The sequence below is a fragment of the Carcharodon carcharias genome, chromosome 12, assembly GCF_017639515.1.
Source record: "Carcharodon carcharias isolate sCarCar2 chromosome 12, sCarCar2.pri, whole genome shotgun sequence".
In the NCBI taxonomy this organism is placed as follows: Eukaryota; Metazoa; Chordata; class Chondrichthyes; order Lamniformes; family Lamnidae; genus Carcharodon; species Carcharodon carcharias.
In genome coordinates this window covers 77702352-77713895 of record NC_054478.1, presented here as the reverse complement: position 1 = coordinate 77713895, position 11544 = coordinate 77702352, and the positions used below count along the sequence as shown (strand labels likewise).

Sequence of the window (11544 nt, the reverse complement as noted above, 5' to 3'; positions counted from 1 at the left end):
CCAGCAATGCAAACTCCACTGCCTTTTCTTTTTTATCTGTCCTTCCTAAATACTGAATACCCCGGGATGTTCAGTTCCCATCCCTGGTTACCCTGCAGCCATGTCTCCGTAATCCCGACTATATCATTCTTGTTTACATCTATTTGCACAGTTAAATCATCCACTTTATTGCAAATGCTCCTTGTGTTAAGGCACAAAACCTTACGGCTTGTCTTTTTAATATTACTTGTCCCATTCCCACTATTTTTCAGTGAGGCCCTGTTTGATTCTTGCCCTTGATTTCTCTGCTTATCACTTTTCTTATTCCCCTTTCTGTTTTTTGTTCTTGTCCTTGATTCCCCCTCCTCTGACTCCTTGCATAGGTTCCCATCCCCCTGACAATTTAGTTTAAGCCTTCCCCAACCCTCTAGCAAATATCCCCCCTCAGACATCAGTCCCAGTCCTGCCCAGGTGTAACCCGTCCAGTTTGTACTGGTCCCACCTCCCCCAGAACCGGTCCCAATGTCCCAGGAATCTGAAACCCTCCACGTCACACCATCTCTTCAGCCACGTATTCATCTGATATATCCTGCTATTTCTACTCTGACTAGCATGTGGCACTGGTAGTAATCCTGAGATCACTACCTTTGAGGTCCTACTTTTCAACTTACTTCCTAACTCCCTATATTCTGCTTTTAGGACCTCATCCCTTTTTCTACCTATGTCGTTTGTACCAATGCGTACCATGACCACTGGCTGTTCACCCTCCCCCTTCAGAATGTCTTGTAGCTGCTCTGAGACATCCTTGAACCATAGCACCAGGGAGGCAACATACCATCCTGGAGTCTCGTTTGCAACCACAGAAACGCCTATCTATTCCCCGTACTATTGAATCCCCTATAACTATTGCATTCCCACACTTTTTACTCCTCCCCTATGCAGCACAGCCAACCATGGTGCAACGAATTTGGCTGTTGCTGCTTTCCCCTGAGAGGCCATTCCCCTCAACAGTATCCAAAGCGGTATATCTGTTTTGCAGGGGAATAGCCACAGGAGATTCCTGCACTGCCTGCCTAATCCTCTTGCTCTGCCTGGTGATCACCCATTCCCTTCCTGCCTGTGGACTCTTAGCCTGCAGTGGGACCACCTCTCTATACGTGCTATCCACGATACTCACCACCTCATGGATGCTCCACAGTGTCTCCAGTTGCTGCTCCAGCTCCAAAACCCGGGCTTCCAGGAGCTGCAGCTGGAGACACTTCCCGCACATATGCTTGCCCCAGGCACTGGAAATGTTCCTGGCTTCCCACATAGAACAGGGAGAGCTCTCCTGCCATGACTTACCCCTTTAAATTAAATTAAACCTTTTGGAAGATACTTAATATCAAATAATATCAGTTACCCCAGGGCCCTTCTTCCCCGCTCTCGTTGTTGCAGAATATAGCCCTTACAAACAATGAACCACAGAATAAGACCTTAAAAGCGATAAAAGTAGTAAATACTTACCTAACTATACTCACGGTACTCAAAGGATCACCTCGTTCCCTCCTACAAAATCTTACAAAATTCTTTCTGGGCTCAACAAGGTAGATGCAGGAGGGATGTGTCCCCTGGCTTGTGGGTGGGTGGTGGGGGAGGTCCAGAACCATTGGACACATTCTCAGAATAGGAGGCAAGCCATTTAGGATTGAGATGAGGAAGAATTTCTTCACTCAGAGGATGATAAATTTTTGGAATTCTCTACACCAGAGGGCTGTGGAGGCCAAGTCATTGAGTATGTTCAAGGCAGAGATCGATAGATTTCTAAATAGTAAAGACATCAAGGGATATAGGGTTAGTGTGGAGATCAGTCATGATGTTTTGATGTGGCAGGTGGTATGTGCCAGGTGGACTAAATAGGCAAGGGAAACTTGGCCATGCTATCACAATGGTTTTGCAATTTGTATTTATTATGAGAAAGCTTATGCACTGAATTCAGAAGGATTCAGTGCACTAACACCTTTAGAGATTTTAAAATTAAGTTAAAACATTTATTAACAAAAAAAAATAAACACACACAATGTTACAATTACATTGTTGGTTAGTTTTAACAGCTCCCAAAATTCTTAATTAAACAGGCTCCCAACTACACATCCCCTTTAAGGCAACAGTCCAAAATAGATTTGAAATTCTAAAATCAATCCAGCAAGGTTACCACTCGACAGCGGAATTTCAACGGCTTGTAACACAACTTTAGTTACTGGACACAGCAGACCTCTACTAAATTGGCTGGAGGCTTTTCCCCAAGGCCTGCTTCACTTGGTGTACTTTTTGATCTCACATGGCCACACCCCCTACATAGTCTTCATCCTTCTTTATACACATTTTTCCTCTCTTTAATCTGTAAATTCCATTGTTCTGCAGGTCTTTGGAAATTTACTTTTCCCATAATATAAAAATCATTCATGCTATCAATAGGCCTCTTTCTTTTTGGAAAAAATAAACATAATAACCTTGCCCTATTTATCCTGTTAGTTGTAAACATCCCACCATCCCTTTGAAACCCAAACACCTATACACTTTTCTTAAAATGCAAATTTCCTTCACACCCTACCTGCTGCCCTCATCCACAGTTACTCATTCAAATGCCTTTTTACACCTAACTACTTTTGATAATTCCAACCTTGCAGTCTATCTGACTTTAATTTAATTAAATCAGCCACACAGACAACCGTAAACCCATGATAATATTATGAAAAATATTATAGTTTCGTGACAGAGTTAATTGAATGGTGGAGCAGGCTCAAGAGGTTGAAAGGCCTACTCCTGCTCTTATTTCCTGTGTTCCTATGTTTCCTTTGTCAACCATCTTTGTTACTTCATCAAAAAATTCAATTAGGTTACTCAAGCATGATCTGCCTTTTACAAATCTGTGCTTGCTACCCTTAATTAACTCAAACCTCTCCAAGTGTCTGTTGACTTTTTTCCCCCCCGATTATTGTTTCTTAAACTTTACCCAGTACAGTACCAAACTAACTGGCCTGTAGTTGCTAGAATTGACCTTAGCGCCTTCTGGAATAAGGGTGTGATATTTACCACTCTCCAGTCCTCTGGGACCTCCCCGGTACCTAGAGGCGTCTGGAAGATTATGGCAATCCCAACTGCAATCTCCACCCCAAGTTCCTTTAGCGACCTGGGATGAAAGCCTTCTGGACTAGGTAACTTATCCATAGCCAGCCTTTCCAGTACCTCCTCTATCTCAATTTTCACCCCACCTATTACCTCTACTATCTCCACTTCTACTGATGTTCTGTAAGATTCCTCTTCCTTAGTAAACACCGATTCATGAAGTACTCATTAAGTATTGTAGCCTTGTCCTGTCCCTCTAAGTATATATCACTGTCTTTGTCCCTAATATTACCCACTTCACCTCTTATTATCCATTTACTGTTTACATGCCAGTAGAAGGTTTTGGATTCCCTTTTATGTTGACTGCCATTCTATTTTCATACTCTTTCTTTGCCAGTCTTATTTTCCTCTTCACTTCCCCTCTGAAGCTATTTTATGTGACCTGGTTCTCTCTTGAAGAATTCACCTGACACGCATTATTCTTTTTTTTTGTTTCATTATATTCTCTATCTCCCTTGTCATCCAAGGAGCCCTGTTGTTGGTTTCCCGATCTTTTGCCCTTGTTGGAATGTACCCAGCCTGCACCTGAAGGATTTCTTCCTTAAAGATCACTCATTGTTCTGTTACAATTTGTCTTGACAGCCTTTGGTTCTATTTAAACCTATGGCAAGATTCCTTCCCATCCCATTGAAATTAGCTCTTTTCCAATGTAGAGGCGTTTTACTTTTGATTGTTCTTTTCTCTTCTGCATTACTAGTCTAAACCTTATGATAGGATGATAACTCTTACCCAAGTGTTCCCCTACAGACACTTGGTCCACTTGACCCACTTCATTTCCCAGTGCAGCAATGTCGCCTTTCTGTTTGACCAAGAACATACTGACCAAGGAAGTTCTCCTGAATACATTTCAGAAATATCTCCCCCTCCGTACCCTTTACTCTAATACTATCCCAATTGATATTTGGGTAACTAAAGTTCCCTATTATCAACGCTCAAAAGTTATTGCACAGCTCTGTGATTCCCCTGCAGATTTGCTGGTCCATTTTTCTCTCTTACTATTTGGAGGCCCAGAGAATACCCCAAGTAGTGCGATCAAACCCTTTTTGTTTCTCAACTCTAATTAAATAGATGTTGCCCCTGCCCCTGTAAAAATATCCCCTCTTTTTAACACTACAATGTCTTCCCTAATCAATGTACAACTCCACCTCCCTTTCTTCCTTCCCCATCTTTTCTGAACACTTTATACCTGGAGTGTCCAGTCTTCACCATTTTTCAGTCACATTTCTGTTATTATCACTATATCATATGGCTATTTGTTCTTGTAGCTCACTAACCTTATTCACTACACTTTGTGCATTTGCATACATGCATTGTAATCCTGCCTTTGCATTCCTTAAAGTCCTTCTTAGTCTGCTCCTATTCAAAATGGAACTACTTCCTTCTCTAGTATTGTCTAATGCTCTCACTTAATGCACCTTATTCCTTTACATCTATATGCTAGTGTCCATTCCCCTGCCGATTTACTTTAAACCCTCCCCAACCACACTGGTTAACCTCCCCATGAGGATATTGGTCCCAGTTCTATTGAGGTGCAAACCTTCCTTTTTGAATAGGTGCCTTCTGCCCCAGCATTGGTCCCAAGTCCTCACTCCTGCTTCGTGTCTCAATTCACACATTGATTTTCCCTATCTTCCTATTTCTACTTTTGCTAGTGCATGGCACTGGGGGTAATCCAGAGATTGCTACCTTTGAGGTCCTACTTTTTAACTTCCTCCTGAGATCCTGAAAGTCTGACCATAGGCCTCAATACCTGCCCTCTCTATGTCATTGGTAACAATGTGTACCACAACTTCTGGCACACACCCTTCTCCCTGTACTATTCTGTACTCTCTCCATGATGTCCTTTACCCTGGCACCAGGGAGGCAACAAACCATACAACACTCACATCAGGCCTTTCAGGTGTGAAATTAGGAAATACCTCTACATACAAAAGATGACAGAAGTTTGGAACTCTTCCGTAAAGAGCAATTAATGCTAGATCAATTGTTAATTTTAAATTTGAGACAATTGATTTTTGTTAACTAAAGGTGTTAGGGCATATGGGGAAAAGGCTATATGGAGTTAGGTCACAGATGATTTAATTGAATGAGGCTATATGGCTTACTCCTATTCCTATGTTTCTAACATTGCAGCAAAAATGTACATAGCAAGATTTCACAAACAACAATGAGATGCATGACCCCAAAGCTTATTTTTAGTGATGTTGATTGAAGGATAAATAAGGAGCAGAAGTGGCTCAGTGTGCAGTGTTTCTGCCTCTGAGCTGAAAGGCCCTGGGTTTAAGTCCCCCTCCGGGACTTGTTGGCCAATCAAGAACCCAACTACTGGTGCAAACAAACTAGCGTGTATTGGTTCCGATGCCCAGCCCCGATAAAAGGGGAGAGTTAATGGAAGGAAGGGCATCTGCCTGTAAAACCACCTGCCAAATCCAAAGTGATGGCTGGTAAGAAGGGTGATTGTACAGCATTGTGGTGACCCCAGGTAACATGGGAAAAGCTGAAAGATGAAGGAAGGATTGAGGGATAAATATTGGACACAACCTCTCTCTGGCTCTTTTTTGAAAAGTGGCATGGAACTTTTTTCTAACCATCCTGTGAGGCCAGACAAGCTTCAGTTTACCATTTCATCTTAAAAGTGGTGTCTTCCAATGCACAACATTCCATTCACATTGCACTGTCATGTCAACCTAGATTATGTGATTAGGTCTCTGGAGTGTGGTTTGAACATTTGATCTTTTGAGTTCGATTTAAGGCTGTTGCTGATTAGAAGCTGTCACAAAAACCTAAAATGACTACTTTCATTATACATAACTTCGTAATGTGAACCTCCTGAATTGGATATAATTCATCACTTACCGCAAGGCAACAGCTATTACATTCGAATGGCATTTTTACAGCATTTATATGTTCAGTACTCCAAGCAATAAACTGGGCAATCAGGATTTTACAGCTTATTTCAGTGCTTTGTTTTGATGGGTATGTACAAATATTATGACTGAAGAAGTGTTGATTAAATCCGAGAGTAAAGTTGTCACTGTGTCCTGCTGTTCCCCTCCCCCGCCACCCCCCTGTAATTTATACATTTCTTCCAGCAAGCCTTTTAATTTCCATCCGCATTGACTCCCCGGGTTTGCATTACCGTTGGTGAATTCTTTGTCGAAGGCGTCGGCTCATCAAGTTCTGGTTAATTATTAAGTCCGAGGTGAAACTGTTAACCTGGAAGACATCTGTTTTCGGCGAACAAGTGGAAAAGACAGATAAGGTAAAGCTTAGCGTTCACTTGTTGCTTTTCCCGAATGAAAGTTGTGGACAGTTCGGGGTGGTCCGGAACGGAAAAAATTAAAGGCGCGCGCATCGAGCTTGCTGAGGAGAAACTGGGTGAAGAACAAACAATATTCCAACTTCTGCAAAAATCCTTCTGCTCAGACAACTTGTTTGTTTAAATTTTAATACCGGGAGACTGGGGCCAGCAAGAACCTACCAGAAGAGGGTAAGACGAATTTTAGAGTTTGTCTGGGTATTTTTTGTTTGCCCTTGCCTCAGTGTGAGGTCTTTATCCTCCTGGGCCAGATATGACGTTCTATTTAGGAACTAAAGTGAATCAACTGAGATGCACATAGTTCTTCAAATGATTCAGAGCAGCAGACATTCTATATTTTAATAATATATTTTATAGTATATTACATTTAATTTTTGCTTGTCTACCTTTTTGTTACAAAATGCATATAAAATGTACTGTATTTTATGGGCCACCCAAGGTTGGGAAGACAAGTGGGTGGATGTATGTATGTAAGGGCATGGTGCCATTGGTGGTGTGTCTGCCACTGGCCCGTCCACCCCACTCTGATTTTACGAGAAGCAGGGGAGGTGTTGGATGGGTTGCCTGTCCATTGCCCAATTGAGTCCCATAAGTTGGCAATTAAGGGCTTCATCTCACTGCCACTCTGATTTAATTGTTGGTGGCAGAGGCCTGTGTTCCAAATGCAGGTTTAGCAATGTGGGCTGCAGGCCAGTTAAAGTAGAGGTGAGACGGTGCCTCTGGCTGAGCCCCCAGTGTTATTTGGAGGCCCCATCCCACAGTTTTGCCTCCCCATGACGACCCTTGCATTCCCTTCCCTGTTGAACATGCCTCCCTCCACATGCCCCCTGCCGATAGCCCCAACGAGATCCCACACATGTCTTAATGTCTGGGTCCATTGCTGAATGCCACTACATTGGCCTCCTGTAGTACCAGCATTGGCTACCACACCTGCTGCAGACAGGCAGACAGAAATGTCACCTCATATTAATTAAAGGGCCATCATCTGAAAAATTAAAGCAAGACGAGCCGGTTAAGTGGAGGTTGGCTCACCCCTGACATTTACATGGTGGTGCGGAGAGCCCACCCTATAATCCAGTGCAGTACTTAAATGTGAGACTGTGAGCATTCCAATTAGAGGCGATTTGGGAATTCCATTCAGCCTGGACATGACCATTTAGGCTGTGATTGGGAATTCATTATGTGAGGAATTCTGATTCCAAATCCCATTTACTGCTCTGTGGTTAGCATATTGGCCCAGAATTTCTGAGAAAATAACATGGAGTTTAGTGTGTGCACATTATTATAAATCTGTAAATAACACAACACTTTTTTGAGAGGCAGAATGTGTGAGTTGCAGATTCTCACAAATTGCTGGATGATTTGCATCATTCTGTCTTTAACCTTGTGAAACCTGGAGCTCGCTATCAACCTCCCAATGAGTTTTAAGAAATTGCTGCTGTTATGCTGTTAAATGCGTTATGACGCGCATAGAGACTGATAACTTTTAAAAAGAGACATGAATTTCCCAGTGACTGATGAAACGAGTCGCACAACAAGGTATCATGTTTTTTTGACTTTTACAGCAACAAACTAAAATCAACATAGACTAAACATTACTTAATAGGCAATTAATATACCAAACTACAGAAAAGATACTTGCTTATTAACTAATTCATTCAACTGAAAATACTTTACAACCTGTTTGTACTTTATGCCCTGCTCTCAGCAGATATGTAACCTTGTAGATTGAGCCCCATAGTCCTCCCTGGCTTTTCAGCAGGTTCCGTTACCCCTGCCACACCAGGGCAAGTCTTGCAGTGTCCTTTGAAAGTCTCTTCGCTCAGTTTTCTGAGTATCCCAAAACTGACTTCCAGCAGCAATATCTGCTCATGTGACTTGGTCCTTAAATTTCCACAGGTCCCGTCTCTTCAAACAAAAAATCAGTTCCCCTTGGCATCCTATTTGGTGGCTAATACAAATCAGTCTCTTCCTTTGCTTTGAACAGCAGCAACTGTTTTCGGTCTCCTCCTCTGGGTCTCTGAGTCCGAGACCAGCTGCCATTCTTTTGAGTCAAGTTATGAAAAGTGGCACTTGATTTTCTGTAGGTTTCAGCCTGGGCCTCATTCCCCATGACAACTAAATCACATGAACCTGACCCCATACAGAGTTTTAGTATGATTTCACCATTCCCATTCCAGGACATTCCATTTTTTCTTAATTTAAAAGCAACAGTTTAAAACATAACCATCTTAGAGTCTTGCATTTGCAACAAAACAAATTAAACTGCAGAACGTTGGGGCAGGTATTTAAGAATGTAAGGACCTTTTGAATTATGAGATTTATTTTCCTATAATGCCGCTCAACCTCTCTGGCTCAGAAAGGAAATGAAACTATGGTAGTAAACTGCAATGAAACACAAGGGTATTCAAGAACATTTGAAACTGTAGGCTGATTCCTGCATGTAATAAATTATTCCTGTAAGTTTTTAAAAATTAGCATTTTAAAAGCTTCAATTTTTTTCCTACTTTCACTTGGTCATTTTTTTCTAATCTTGCTTTCCCACTTTATTTCTCTTTCCGTGTCTAATTTGACTCTAATTCACTATATTTCTTCCCTGTTTCCTTCGCTTTCTTTAAATCTTACTGGTTAGGAAGATAGACTGTTGGTCCCATTGTTCACCAAGTCCTAGATGCCCCATTGATCTCACTGCACCATTATCAGATTGTACTTGCAGCAATGTTTTGAGCTGAAGGGTGAAAACATGGGAGGAGGGTCTCAGAAGCTGCTAAAGAGAGAAAGGTTCAAGGCAGGCCGATGTCACATATTCTGGTTAGTAGTGGTTTCCAGTTGGTAAATGCCTGATAACAAATTTTACTGTATATAAATACAAGTATTTCTTTCTCTCTTTCTCATGATATCTGTATCTCAAACCCTGCAGAATCTGAGACTGATGCCGACTATGCAGACAAACAAAGCCCCAAGTTACCATGGCCCAAGTTACTGCATGTGCTCATCTATTATTCAGGCCACCTGTCTCTCCTGCATCAATAGGATCATGGTCTCTTTAACATTCCCAGATCTCTTATCCCCTAGTACTTGGTTCTCAAATGGGGATTTGTGGTTCCCTAAGGGTCTGCAAGAAGATTTCGAGGGAGTTGCCAAAAACAACAAATAGAAACTCTATCATCTCAATCTGCTGGCTCCCTGACCCTTAGGCTTTTCCTAACTTTCACTTCTGGGTTATATCTGGCAATCAGGTTGTTCATTTTATTCCTCTCTTTGGACATGTAAATACAAAGCCAATCAGCAAAGCACTTATAGCTGAGGTCAGTTTGGGTCAGGGCATTTTGCTACAGACATGGTTATCAGTGCATAGAGATTTGCACTGGAACTGAGTCAACAGGGAGTAGGTACATTGAGACTATCACCAGTATTATCAAAAGATCACAGTTTTCCTCCATTCATAAGGAACAGCAGTGTGTGAATAATAGCCAACAATGATAATATCATCAAAGGAGAGCTTTTTCTGTACATTCATTCACTCCAGTGGCCGCCAGTAATGCTGGGGTTTAGGACCTAGTTAAGGTCATGTTATCTGTCACTTTGTCTCTGACCTGATGATGGTAGAAAAATAACATTATATCTAAATTCTAGTTATTGACTAAAGGGGATGGTGTTAATAAATGATTGGATTTTAAATCATTTGTATCATAAATAGACTTAATGATTGTGCATATATTAGAGGTAGTTTTGCTTATTCAGAAATATAACTCTAAATGTCACAAGCATTGTGGAATTCTTTCATACTCATGAAAAAACTTGTTGAATGCTCAAAATTATGATTGTTTCCTGAATTGCTTGCTTGCTGTTTTAAGTTAATCGAACCCTAAACAACAGTGCAGAGAGATAAAATTGAATATCTTTTAAAAAGGAGTGTCTCTTAATTCTGTGACACAATTGTTCCCAATGGTGCATATTAAAGAAGGCTTTTCTTATGACCTTCAAGTTGTTAGCAGGACACAAAAGCTCAACATTTGCTTCATACCTCCAGTTTCCAACCTCTTCCAGTGCAGCACTCCCTCAGTATGCACTGTAGTTTATGCGGCTAAATTTCTAGTCAGCAAGTAAAACAAAAAAAAATGCATGTTCAATTGTATAACTAACCTTTATACAGAAAATACATTTCTGCTCTGTTATATAGGGAATTTTTATAACATGGGAGGAGGGCCTCAGAAGCAAAATGGTTCAGAACCCTTGTCCTAGTAGCTAGCCTCTGACTTCAACTAGCTAGCCTTATTTTTGATTAACAAACAGCCTTGCAAAGCATGCCTGGATCTGCCTCATAATCCCAATTGGCTGGATGCTGAATTGCCTTGAATTCTGATCACTGTACCAACCGAGCTCATTTGCCCTCAAGACAGGTCAACAACTTGTTGAATCTGCTGTTTCCCTTCAAGCTCCTAATCTAATAATGTTTTGGTTTGGCTTTACATCTCCTTCTGTTTCCAATCATGTGAGCATATTAGGTGCTATGCTGAACCATGCTTCCCAATCTTAGTTGTCCTATATCAGGAACTCCATCTTGTTCAAATGTTAAAAAAAAAGCCTAACTCATTCTGAAATGGTGGTAGGTGATGCTCAATGCTCCTGGGTTACAAAGGGAAACTAAAGTGGCTAGTTATTTACCTCTTTATGTTGAGGCAACCTTGGCTCAGTGGTGGCATTTATGGGTGGAATCTTCTGTTCTGGAGTCTAAATCTGATAGCTGCTGGGAAAGTCAGTGTGATTCCCGTTGGACGGCTGAACACATACACTATCTTCCACTGTTCAGCTAATTAATTATAAATCCGTGAAGAGCACAGCGAATCTCTTGGCAGGGCAGGCAGGAAGTTCCCTGCCCCGCTGTTGCCTCAAGGGGTCGAAGGCCCTGGTACCATATTTAAAGGTCACCTGGGCAGACATTTACTCACTGCAGGCCAGGATCTCTGCATTACTCCTCTAGAGTCCTTGCAGCCGCAGCTCGTCCTGGAGAAGCTGGCAGATGTGAGCAACCACATCCTGGGACATATGAAGGCGCCTCAAGCATTACCTCTCAC

At 41.7% G+C, this 11544-nt stretch overlaps 1 protein-coding gene across 19 annotated transcripts in view; it reads left to right on the top strand.

Annotated features, from left to right (window-relative positions):
- Window positions 1-6469: 6469 nt before the first annotated feature.
- Window positions 6470-11544, top strand: part of myo3b (myosin IIIB) — a 661003-nt gene continuing 655928 nt past the window's right edge. For 8 of the 19 annotated variants that reach the window (XR_005944587.1, XM_041201000.1, XM_041200999.1 and 5 more), the window contains exon 1: window positions 6483-6637. The gene's annotated coding sequence lies outside the window, so the exon portion shown is untranslated. Of the gene's footprint in view, window positions 6638-11544 lie in introns of all 19 variants that reach the window. The other 11 variants (XR_005944588.1, XM_041201012.1, XM_041201013.1 and 8 more) reach the window with 4 other exon arrangements.